Here is a 13,208-nt window from a genome sequence, read left to right on the forward strand (position 1 = left end):
CCTGGGCACAGGTATTGTCTTCAGTTGGGGTTTTTGACAGCATAGGTTGCATTTTCAGTAGGTTAAAAAGGATAATGTTCACTTTGGTTCTGAGTTCTAAAATCAGTTCCAGCCTGGAGTGTGTCTTCAGGTCTTCTTCTTTAAATGTGAATTTTTATTTGGTTATACACCTATATTTTTACCCATTCCAAAGAAGATCAAAGGCAACTACTAAAGTGCACAGTAAAGAAAGAAAATAAAAATCCTGGAGAATGTGGAACTACTAAACTTAGGTAATCTTTTATAATTATTCAGATGAAAAAAATGATAATGATATAAATTATATAGGGTTTAGAAACAATGGTCTCTATTTTGTGAATGAAAACAGAGCTTTAGTGCTCCAGGTTCTTAAATATAGCATTTGATAAACTCTAATTTTCCCTTTTAAAAATACTAGAGATATTTTAGAGATAAATTTCTAAATAGAGTTTTTAATATTTTCATTAGTCCTATGGAATTTTTTTTATGGAATATAAACATCAGTAAAATCCAGATTGCTCATTTTAAGCATTTTAATTCCTGAATGTCTTTTTCCTCTCCTTAGGATGAAACACTGCCCTTTACTCCTACCCTAAGAAAGTATGTGTGTTTTTATTATTATTTAATAACAAATATTATTTATTATTTCCTATTTTATACTACTTTTTTCTTTAGTTAGACAAATTGGGAATCTGTAGATCAAAAGGTGTAGAATTCAGTGTAATTGGTTTAGTAGGTTAGATCACTGTACAAATAAAGCCAACATTCCAGTCTTGGTCCTTCAAGGGACAATTTAAGTTTATCCTCCATGAGGGTAGAAACTTTGTACCTCAGTGGCTAGAACAGTGTGTGGCACACTGCAACACCACACATACTACAGTAGTAGATGGACCCCAAATCTCAGCAACTTATCAAAGCAAAAGTTTAATTCCTGTTCATACAAACTCTAGTGCGGGTTACCAAGGGCTATTTGCCACCTGGAAACTGAAGAATTTAGGCTCCTTCCAGTTTCTTTGATGCCAGCTAAGACCCCAGAGTGTGGAAAGACATGGATGGTGGAGGCATATCAGAATTTTGACTGCCACTACATTTAGGTGACACCTGCTCCTTTTGCTTACAGTGTATGGGCCAGAATTAGTCACATGGCCCCATCATAACTGCAAGGGAGGCTGGGAAATGTTGAGAGGCACATGGACATTTACTGAGCACTGCCTCTCTCACCAAATGAAAACCGAAAATGTATTTTATTACATGACCATTCTGAACCCTGCTGATTACATGTTGGTGTTTATAGCTGTATCACAGTGCCTTGTAACAGCCAACTTTTTAAAAAATTCATTAAATGAGTTATTTAACTTCTCAATAATAATGATAATAATTACAGCAATAATGATATTTAACTCTGGTTGAGATTTTCTATAAACTCGTACCATGCTAATGGCCTTACGTATATTATCTCATTTAAGCTTCCCAATAATCAAATGAAGTAGATTATTATATTCATTCTACAAATAAGGAAACCGAGGAGGCTAGGACTGTGAATAACTTGCCCAAGGCTCACAGTCAGGATTTTAGTCCAGCCAGTTAGATGAAAAGCTGTTTTTCTCCTTCACTAAAGTAAGTTCTCAGTCTAAGTTTATTTTCAATTACAAGATGAGAATACTAATTCTTATGTGAGATGATGTCCTGAAACACCTAGCACAGTGCCTGGTACTAGTACCAGCTCAGTGCCTAGCAGGAGCTCTAGAGGTTGGTACTAGTTTTCCTTTTTTGTAAATGAAGGACGTGCAGGCATAAAGTCATGACTGCTCTACCATTGATTGTTGTTATATGTTTTTCCACACAATTGGAAATAATGATTAAATGTAATATAAGTCTTAGAGTTTTTGCTTGATTTTTGATTTGATTTGTTATAAACCATTAATTCCATAGAGTGACCATCTCTGGGCCTACCAGTATAAAAGTGACGTAGATTCCAGGCTTGGAATTGTCCTGAAAAAGTAACACTTTAAGAAGCCTAGTAGGGAAGTTATGTTCTTGATAGAACAAAATCTAATCCTAAATGTTATTAAATGCTGTCTCAGATCTCCCCCTTTAAAAATCGTATGTAAATAATTTGGTTCAGATTTAAAACGGATTGTACACGTCTTTCTACTCTAACAAACAACACAGCAGGTTTTTTTTGTGCTGTCTTTGTATAGCAATCTTGTTGTAACATCATGAAGCTACTCAATTTGTTTGTCATAATGATGGTAACAAATAGTATCATTTGTGCCAAAAGCAGAATTACTACTTTTAGCAGAAACTTCTCAGTGTCCAAGCTGACAATACTAAAAGAATATCCAACAGACCTACCAGCTAATTTTCTGGGAGTGTGTTTTATAGCTAATTAATCTTGACTATCTTATTGAAATGTGATGTACAGATCAACTTCATATTCATAGCACCTTCAATAATGCCTGGTATGCATGTAGTAAGTGCTCAATAAATATTTGTTTAACAAATGAGTGGAATTAGGCCCTTTAAATTTTATACAGTTTGAAAATCCAACTTTTCTTCATCAGTAGAAGGTTGTCGACTTCAACCTTAAATTCTTTTATGTTGAATTAAGAGCACACTCTGTTGTTGTTAGGTGCCGTTGAGTCGGCTCTGACTCAGTGACCCTATGTATCACAGAATGAAACACTGTCTGGTCCTGCGCCATGCTCACAGTCATTATTGCAACCACTGTGTCAATCCATCTCATTTGAGGGTCTTCCTCTTTTTCGCTGACCTTCTCCTTTACCAAGCATGGTGTCCTTCTCCAGGGGCTGATTCAACCTAATAACATGTTCAAAGTATGTAAGACGTAGCTTTGCCATCCTTGCTTTTAAGGAACATTCTGGTTGTACTTCTTCCAAGACAGGTTTGTTCATTCTCTTGGTCATAGTATTATTCAATATTCTTCGCCAACACCACAATTCAAAGGCGTCAATTCTTCTTCCGTCTTCCTTATTCATTGTCCAGCTTTGCATACATGTGAGATGATTGAAAATACCATGGCTTGAGTCAGGCGCACTTTAGTCTTCAAGGTTACATCTTTGCTTTTTAACGCTTTAAAAGGTCTTTTTTTTTTTTTGCGGCAGATTTGCTCAATGCAATGCGTTTTTTGATTTCTTGACAGCTGTTTCCACGGGTGTTGATTGCGGATCCAAGCAAAATGAAATCCTTAACAACTACAATCTTTTCTCTGTTTATCATGATGTTGCTTATTGGTCCAGTTGTGAGGAGTTTTGTTTTCTTTATGTTGAAGTGTAATCCATACTGAAGGCTGTGGTCTTTGATCTTCATCAGTAAGTGCTTCAGGTCCTTTTCATTTTCAGCAAGCGAGGTTGTGTGATCTGGATAAACAGGTTGTTAATGAGTCTTCTTCTGATCCTGGTGCCCCACTCTTCTTCATATAGTCCAGCTTCTCGTATTATTTGCTCAGCATACAGATTGAATAGGTATGGTGAAAGGATCCAACTCTGACACACATCTTTCCTGATTTTAAACCACGTAGTTTCCCCTTGTTCTGTCTGAATAACTGCCTCTTAATCTATGTACAGGTGCCTCAAGAAAACAAGTGTTCTGGAATTCCCATTCTTCGCAATGTTATAAATAATTTGGTATGATCTGCACAGTCGAGTGCCTTAGCATAGTCAATAAAACACAGGTAAACATCTTTCCGGTGTTCTCTGCTTTCAGCCAGGATCCATCTGACATCAACAATGATATCCGTAATTCCACGTCCTTTTCTGAATCTGGCCTGAATTTCTGGCAGTTCTCTCTTTGTTGACATACTGCTGTGGCCACTTTTGAATGACCTTGCTTGGGTGTGATAATGATATTGTTCAATAACTTCTGCATTCGGTTGGATCACCTTTCTTTGGAATAGGCATAAATATGGATCTCTTCCAGTCAGTTGGCCAGGTAGCTGTCTTCTAAATCTCCTGGCATAGACGAGTGAGCTCTTCCAGTGCTGCATCCATTTGTTGAACCATCTCAGTTGATATTCCATCAGTTCCAGAGCCTTATTTTCGTCAGTGCCTTCAGTGCAGCTTGGACTTCTTTCTTCAGTGCCATCAGTTCCTGATCATATGCTACCTCTTGAAATGGTTGGATGTCAAGCAGTGTCAATCTTTTCTTTTTGGTATAATTTGTATTCTTTCCATCTTCTTTTGATGCTTCCTGCATCATTTAGTATTTTCCTGATGGAACCCTTCACTATTGCAACTTGAGGCTTGAATTTTTTCTTCAGTTCTTTCAGCTTGAGAAATGCTGAGCATGTACATCCCTTTTGGTTTTCTATCTCCGGCTCTTTGCACATGTCATTATAATACTTTAGTTTGTCTTCTTGAGCTGCCCTTTCAAATCTTCTGTTCAGTTTTTTTTCTGTTCAGTACTTCATCATTTTCTTCCTTTTGCTTTAACTGCTTCATGTTTACGAGCAAGTTTCAGAGTCTTTTCTGACATCCATTTTGGTCTTTTTTTTCTTTCTTGTCTTTTTAATGACCTCTATCTTTTTTCATGGATGATGTCCTTCCACAACTTGTCTGGCGTTCGGTCATCAGTGTTCAACATGTGAGCTCTATTCTTGAGATGGTCTCTAAATTTAGGTTGGATACACTCAAGGTCATACTTTGGCTCTCTTTTACTTGTTCTAATTTTCTTCAGTTTCAACTTGAACTTGAGTATGAGCAATTGATGGTCTGTTCCACAGTCAGCTCATAACATTGTTCAGATGATATGGAGATTTTTCTGTGTATTCCATCTGGCTAGGTCCATGTGTATACTCATTGTTTATGTTGGTGAAAGAAGGTATTTGTAATGAAGAAGTTGTTGGTCTTGCAAAATTCAGTCATGCGATCTCCAGCATGATTCTATCACCAAGGCCATATTTTCCAACTACCGATCCGTGTTTTTTTGGGGGGGATCCTTCTTTGTTTCCAACTTTCTCATTCCAATCGCCAGTAATTATTAGTGCGTCCTGATTGTATATTTGATCAATTTCAGACTGTGGAAGCTGGTAAAAGTCTTCAGTTTCTTCATCTGTAGCCTTAGTGGCTGGTGCGTAAACTTGAATAATGGTCATATTAACTCGTCTTCCTTGTAGGTGTATGAATATTATCCTATCACTGACAGCATTGAACTTCAGGATAGATTTTGAAATGTTCTTTTTGATGATGAATGCAATGCCATTCCTCTTCAAGTTGTCATTCCCAGCATAGTAGACCATATGATTGTCCAATTCAAAATGGCCAATACCAGTCCATTTCAGCTCACTAATGTCTAGGATATTGATGTTTATACATTCCATTTTATTTTTGATGATTTCCAATTTTCCTAGATTCATATTTCGTACATTCCACATTCCAATTATTAATGGATGTTTGTAGCTGTTTCTTCTCATTTTGAGTCATGCCACATCAGCAAATGATGGTCCTGAAAGCTTGACTCCATCCAGGTCATTAAGGTCAACTCTACTTCGAGGAGGCAGCTCTTCCCCAGTCGTATTTTGAGTGCCTTCCAACCTGGCACTATATCAGACAATGTTCTGCCACTATTCATAAGGTTTTCACTGGCTAGTTCTTTTCAGAAGTAGGCTGCTGGGTCCTTCTTCCTAGTTTGTCTTAGTCCGGAAGCTCAGCTGAAACCTGTCTGCCATGGGTGGCCCTGTTGGTATCTGAATACCGGTGGCATAGCTTCCAGCATCACAGCAACAAGCAAGCCCCCACAGTACAACAAATTGACAGATACGTGGGTGAGTGCACACTCTAGGCTGAGAATATTGACGAAAGAAAGAGATTGTACATGCTATTCATTCACTTCTCTCGTTTTTTCTAAGTGTTATTCCTGTAACTCATCACAGGAAAACTACATAAATACTCTAAATGATTTTAGCTAAACTGATAAATGGTCCAGTAAAAAAAGAAAAAAAAAAAAAGAGCACATGTTTTAGAGTTGAAGAAACTTGAAATCATATTAATTGGTGTCCCCGGTTAATAGTTCTAAGACTTTGAGCCAATTAATTTACAACTCTGTGTGCCACTTTCCTCATTTGGAAGGGGCTGTTGTGAGTACTCAATGTAAGTGTTTAACAGAGTACACTTACAGTAGGTAAGCAACAAGTACTGGTTTATCCTTCTTTCTCCCCTTGCTTTATTGAGAGCGGATGTCATGTGTCACATAAAACATATGTCTAAGCCTTTGATTAAAAAAATATTAAACATACTGCCTATCATTTGGTTCCCTGTTATGTAGAGAACTATTTAATATACTCTTTCTGAAGTTACGACCTAGAGAAAACGTATCTTTTGTTGTTGTCATTGTTTTTTCCTTTGGCTTTCCAGAAGTGTGAGATTACATTTTGTGCTCAAGACGCAGATTTTCTTTATTTAAGTCTTCTGGTAAAACTGTCATCTCCCAACTTGCTTTATTTGACATTTGTTCTTAAAACTGGATTTAACTGTTTTATTGGTTCTATATTTTTTCCAGTAAACTGCACAAATCCCTTTTTGGAATCATAAAACCAATCATACAGGATATAAATAATAAATGGATGAAAGAATAAAATGACTTGCTCAAGATTTCCCAACTATTTAGTGTAGATCTGATCCAAGCTCAGTACTGTTTTCAGCCATGTAATTCAAAAGACACCAAGAAAGCCTAACCTCAGAAAATTCTTGAACCTAAATGTTTCTTGTTCAGGAACTGACTAGCAGTAGCACAAGACAGTTATCCACAAATGAAAATGCATAGGGAATGCCTCTGGAATATAGGTTATTATATTTGAAAAAAAGAAATCAAAGCTTTGGACACCCACGGGATAAGATCAGTAATGTGGAGGCATTTTTCATTCTGAAAATGCCATAGCAGAGCAGCTCAACTGATGATGACCATGGGACTCATTTCACTGGGGACTTTCTTATAGGTCTGCACGAGATGAAGTCTTTTCATAGACAAGATTATATTCAGATTTCTTCTGTGCTTACCAACCTGCCAGTGGCAACAAAGTCTTCTTTTAACTTGGCTTTTTAATTTGTTTGGCAGGTATGAGCGGGAAGAGAATGAGTTTGCTTTGAATTTTCTACAAAAAAAAAAAAATCCTTTTATATCCATATAGAAACAGTTTTTGAGTCATTTAAATACAAGCTGAATATCCAGTGGTATAATGTATTTTTTAAAAATATAATTTGTATCAATAGAATAGACTAGTTCTAAACCTATAGTTATTGTGAACCAGAAGTTAATTACTGGGGTGATTTATAATTTCTTTTTGGTTCGAAATACAATGTTTCTTGCTTATTAATTTCTTCTCCAGAAAGAGACTTTCCATTTTGATGAGCTTTTGTGTATACCTGTGAGATATATACGTCATTTCTAAAAGTTTTAGTATAAATTTAATATAAATAGATGATGAAATGCTTGTTTTCCTGGGTTAATTGAGAAAGCGTTAGTTAGGCACTGTATCGCATCTATGAGATGGGAAACCACACCCCTAGGTAGATAGCATTAAAAAAATAAGTGCTGATTACAAGGAGAGTCCTTTTGTGACTGGCCTGACCTGCATTGCTCCAAGTTTTCCCTCCCCAATTAGCTTTCTTTGAATGGTGATGTCTCTTAAACATCTACCATTCCTTAAACCAGTTTTCCCAAAGTGTGAAACATTTTGGGCTGTAGTGGCATTGAAATGAAAACCACCGTGGGGCCCAGAAACCTGTGTTTTAGCTCCCCAGGTAGTTCTGATCCATGTTAGAACTTGAAAATCTCTGCCTTAAAGTATCTACCAGCCATGCCTTCCTAAGTTGAATTTTCATTTCTTCCCTTCTTGGGTTCAGATCAGTAGCTATCTTGTCCTGTGACCTGAACATAAACCAAAAAAACAAAAACCCATTGCTGTCGAGTCAATTCCAACTCACAGTGACCTCATAGGACAGAGGAGAACTGCCCCACAGAGTTTCCAAAGAATGGCTGGTGGATCCAAACTGTCACCCTTTTGGTTAGCAGCCGAGTACTTAACTATTGTGCCACAAGGGCTGACCTTTTGATTAGCAGCCAAGGTCTTAACCGTTATGCCACCTGAGCCCCAAACCTGAACACAGGAAATCCTAAAGTATACTCTTACTAAGGCATTTTTAGCATTGATGATTTTTTTTTTCCGTAATGTACTTAATGGCATGTTTTTATAAGCACATCTTATAGAGAAAAGTTTGTGTTTGAACTTTATAGTCATGACAAGGAAGGCTGCATGGAAGTGTAAACATAAAATATATTCCCTATTAAATATGTTCTGAGCTTTTCAAAACTGAATTTGGATTTGTAAGCTTGAGGAACAGATGAGATCTGGGGGAAGCTCTTTAACACAGCTTGTTTGGCATCAAATTTTTGGCTATGACATCAATCCAAGAAAATTTCCAATCTCTGTGCCTACTTGTGTTACTTTCCTGGGGTGGCCATAACAAAATACCACAAAGTGGGTGGCTTAAAAGAACAGAAATATATTGTCTCACAGTTCTGGAAGCTAGAAGTCCATATCAGGTGATGATTCTTTCTGAGGGCTCTCAGAGAGAAACTGTTCTATACCCTCTTCTAACATCTGGTAATTCCCAGCCATCCTTGGTGTTTCTTAGCTTGTGGCTACATCTGCCTCCGTCATCACATGATCATTCTTCTTCTGTCTTTATCTTTGTCTGTTCTCCTCTTTTGTTAGGAAACTCTTTGATGGGATTAGGATGCTGTTGGCCAGTGGTAAAGAGCTCAGCTGCTAACCGAAAGGTTGGCAGTTCGAATCCACTATCTGCCCCTTGGAAACCCTATGTGGCCGTTCTACTCTGCCCTACAGGGTCACTAAGAGTCAGAATCGACTCCACTCTATTTGAAAAGATCCTATTTCCAGACAAGGTTATGTGCACAGATACCAGGGATTAATACTTCAACATATCATTTTGGGGGACACGACTCACTATTTAACACTGTTTAAATACTAATTAAAATAGCTTTTTACCAATTATGTCAGATATTTTAAGAATGAGTGTATTTTATTCCCTAACTTCAAAATTCTATCTAAAGGTTAATTCAAAACTGGGTATGATATTGAAAGAATATTGTGTGTATCTGTGTATGAAATCACAAACTTGATATGAGGTTTTTCAATCTTATGGTGAGAAATTATGAGCCCTGGAATGGAGATAAAAGATTATTGAGTAAATTTTCTTTTAGACAATGTGTTAAAGCTTTAGGAATTTCATTAGATTAGTTTTTGTTTGTCTCTTTTTGACTGGGAAGTCTCTTGTTTCTAAAATGTTGCTGCCGATATAATGCTCTGTGATAGTTTTAACCATTGTACAAAATTATCAAGTTCATGGTGGTTAAGAGCTTGGCTGCTAACCAGAAGGTCAGCAGTTCCAATCCACCACCTGCTCCTTGAAACCCTATGTGACAGTTCTTCTCTGTCTTATGGGGTCACTATGAGTTGGAATCGACTCGACGGCAATCGATTTGGTTTTTGGTTCATTGAAAAGTCCTGTTCTAGCTACACACTGGTAAAAATTACAGGGTACTTCTTAGGAATGTGAACAACCACTGGAATGAAATGATTTACTCCATTATAGCGCTTGGCCAACTGTTGACCTGTTTGAATTCAGTCTTTGGCAATTCTTAAGTCTGGGGTAATGAAGTTCTCCAAAATACTTGGATCAGAGGTATGGGGTAATCTTTGCTCTAACTGGGACTCTGTTTTTCATGAGCAATGGAATTTGGCAGTTCATAGAGTCACAAAATGTGTTCCCTGGTACAGGTGCAGAAATATTATTTTTGCTGCATGGTGAGTGTTTTACTTTCTGAATATCTCAGGCAGAGCTGTATGATCCGTTTCACAGTCCCCAGGAGATACCTCCACTCCAGTGCATGGTTCTCGACATGCATCGGAATCACCCAGAGGCCTTATTAAAAAGCATTGCTGGGCCCTGCCCCCAGAGTTCCTGATCAATAGGTGTGGGGGGCGGGACTCCAGTATTTGCATTCTAACAAGTTTCTAACAGATTTCCAGGAGATGATATTGATGCTCCAAGGACCATGCTTTGAAAATGATTTCTCTAATACAGTCTTTCAAAGTCAGATACGCAGAGCCTCTCATCAGAATCACCTGCATTGCCTAGTAAAGTGTATACCCTTAGGATCTATGTTGGGGCCTGAGTCAGCATCTCTGGGGCCTTGTGCTCCCCAGGTGGTTCAGATGCACACTCTTATCTGAGTACCAATGAGAAGAGAGATCAAATATCCCCTCAAACATTATCAACTTTACGCCCATATTTGGCCCCTTGTAGCTGCTGTATACATAGATTAAAACAAAATCAAAAGCCAATGTGATGGTTAAGATCATATGTCAACTAGGCTGGGCCATGATTCTTTATGTGTTTTGGCAATCAATATAATGTGATCACTTCCCATTAAGATTTGATATGTGATCTCCCCCATGATGGGATATGCTGTGAGTAGTCAGTCAGTTGAAAGGGAGTTTCCTTGGGCGTGTGGACATTCTGGCAAGGCTCAGGGGCTTTTGCTTGCACTGGGTCCTACAACTGGCTCCTGTTCATCTAACCTCTGCTTCTTGGGACTTGAGCTAGCAGCTTACCTTTGGTCTTGCCTACCGATCTCAGGATTCATTGATCTTCGAAGCCTGTAAGCAAGAACCTGCTCTCATCCCCTGTGGCTAAGTGAATCAGGAGAAGCCTCTATCCTTACCCATGGATTTGGGACATTCCAGCTTCTACAATCATGTGAGCCATTTCCTTGATATAAAGCTCTCTCCATATATTTATATGCTTTACTGATTTTGCTTCTCTAGAGAACCCAGCCTAAGACATCCAGTTTCCATTGAGTTGATTCCAACTCATGATGACCCCAACTCATAGCACCCTGACTCATGGCGACCTTATGTGTGTCAGATAAAACTAACTCAATAGGTTTTTTAGTGACTGACTTTTCCAGAAGAAAATCATTTGGCCTTTCTCCCAAGGAGCCTCTGGGTGGACTTGAACCTCCAACCTTCAGTTAGCAGCCAAATGCACTAACCATTTGCATCACCTAGGAACTCCTTTATACATACTAGTTGAATGAATTAATGATGATGAATGAATGCAAGCAGTTAGTTGCTACCGTTTGTTCCCAAAATCATTTCTTTCTTCTACTATAGATGATAACATCTGTATTTTAACTACTTGCTACTTGACTGCCTCCATTCCAGATTTGTTTTTTTCTTGTTTTGTCTTCAGTGCCAAAACCAATATCTGGTGCTTAGTAGGCATAGTATCAGAGTTTGTTGGATTAAATGTTTGTAAATATTGAATGAATAGTATTTCTTAGGGTAAGCCTGAAAGAGAAGTGTTATGAATTGTTAAAACCCCTGATTTCTTTGTGTATATCTTGAAAAGGAGGACCAGCATGGTGGATTCAGATTTCATATGAAGATTGAGACCATAGCTAGTAAAGCCACAGCCAGGTCTGAAGGAGTAGAGCAGTGCCAAGGTACATGGGAACATAGAGATTATATCATATGACTAGTACATGCATGCAGTGGAGTCCTGATAAGCTACACTTCAAAAGTGAAGAGAATAAATGGGGGAAGGAAAGTGAATTATCTAGGTTTAATGAGGTTAGTGTATGCTAAGGATTTTTTGATGGTCAGAAACCAGAATATTAAAGGACATAAGGAAGGGGCAGAGCATGAAAAAGGACAAGTCAGATACTTCCTATATCCCAAATTAACCTTTGCAGCTGAAGTAATTTGTTATTCTAGCTCCAGTAACGTTTTAACCTTTCCTGGCCAGGAAAAAAAGCAGGACTTTTTTTTACTGGGGCTGGTCTACCATATGCCAGAAAAGTACAAAGTAGAAATGGCCTGCGGTGTGTGGCCTGCATCAAATATAAGCTGCTGATGCTGTCTGTGGTTTAAATCAAGAATTGTTTACATACAAATGGTCTTGTTTGTGCTGTTGCCCATACCCATTGTCTGAATTCTAAACCCTGTTGTAGCCTCCTTGAATAGGCTTGATTCTTAGTAGTCTTGCTTAATTTCCTGTTCCATGCTTCACAGAGTGCCTCCTTGAATTTGGGCCTTTTGCTACTGTCCTCAGAACTGACCTGAATTTTAAGTCTCCTGTCTAAACAACCTAGATAACTAATCTATAAAAAGAAAACAAACCAAAACCAAAACCAGTTGCTGTTGAGTTGAATCTGACTCATGGTGACCCCATGTGTGTCAAAGTAGAACTGTGCTCTATAGGGTTTTCAATGGCTGATTTGTTGGAATTAAATTGCCAGGACTTTCTTCTGAGGTGTCTCCGGGTGGACTTGAACCTCCAACCTTTCAGTTAGAGTGCACTATTTGTACCACCAAGGGATTCCTCCTAATTATAGGTCCCTTTATTCTTGAGGGAAACCCTGGTGGTGTAGTGGTTAAGTGCTATGGCTCCTAACCAAAAGGTCGGCAGTTCAAATCCACCAGGCACTCCTTGGAAACGCTACGGGGCAGTTCTACTCTGCCCTATATGGTCGCTATGAGTCGGAATCGACTCGTCGGCAACTGGTTTGATATTCTGGTTTTGTTCTTGAGGTCTGTGTGCTTTTTACTGAACTTGTGTCATACCTGAACATATCTTGGGCTGATGTGTGGTATGTGTGTTCTATTCTCAGGTCTATCTAAGTTGTCTGGCATCTCAAGATTCTTTTCACTGGATTCATGGGCTTTGCCACCCATGTCCCTATGTTCCCCACTGAATTCTCCTCATTTACATTACCGATAAAGCCTGAGTCTCTTTCCAAGGACATACTGGAGCAAGTTAGATTGTACTTCTATTTCTATTTCAAATTTTTATTTAGAATAGAAATGTCAAAAATTTCCAAGGAAAATAGTGTTAGGACTGTCCCAGAGGTTCAGAATCAGAGTCTAGGTATGTTGAAATCTTCTTTCAGATTATATGGCAATTAGATTTCTAGAAAAGTCACTGTATGTTAAAATTGTGCAAAAATACTTTGGTTTAGATTCAGGGCTGAGAACATTGTGGATAGGTTTTTCACTAATTAAAGGTTGGTAGGATATTCCAAAGTGGTGAGGTATGTGGAAAATTATTAATTGGGTGGGAATGTCCCACTCACTGCAAGACAATCAG

At 38.2% G+C, this 13,208-nt stretch overlaps 2 protein-coding genes across 4 annotated transcripts in view; one reads left to right on the forward strand and one right to left on the reverse strand.

Moving 5' to 3' along the window:
• The window catches only part of PTPN13 (protein tyrosine phosphatase non-receptor type 13), a 1,019,774-nt gene that overhangs the window by 810,567 nt on the left and 195,999 nt on the right, over positions 1-13,208 (reverse strand). The window lies entirely within an intron of this gene.
• Positions 1-13,208, forward strand: part of MAPK10 (mitogen-activated protein kinase 10) — a 375,739-nt gene that overhangs the window by 232,193 nt on the left and 130,338 nt on the right. The window contains exon 1 of one of the 3 annotated variants that reach the window (XM_049885816.1): positions 10,790-10,817. The exons of the other annotated variants lie outside the window; for them this stretch is intronic. The gene's annotated coding sequence lies outside the window, so the exon portion shown is untranslated. Of the gene's footprint in view, positions 1-10,789; positions 10,818-13,208 lie in introns of those variants that run through there. 3 annotated transcript variants of the gene reach the window in all.

Source organism: Elephas maximus, chromosome 5, assembly GCF_024166365.1.
Source record: "Elephas maximus indicus isolate mEleMax1 chromosome 5, mEleMax1 primary haplotype, whole genome shotgun sequence".
NCBI classification, from domain to species: Eukaryota; Metazoa; Chordata; class Mammalia; order Proboscidea; family Elephantidae; genus Elephas; species Elephas maximus.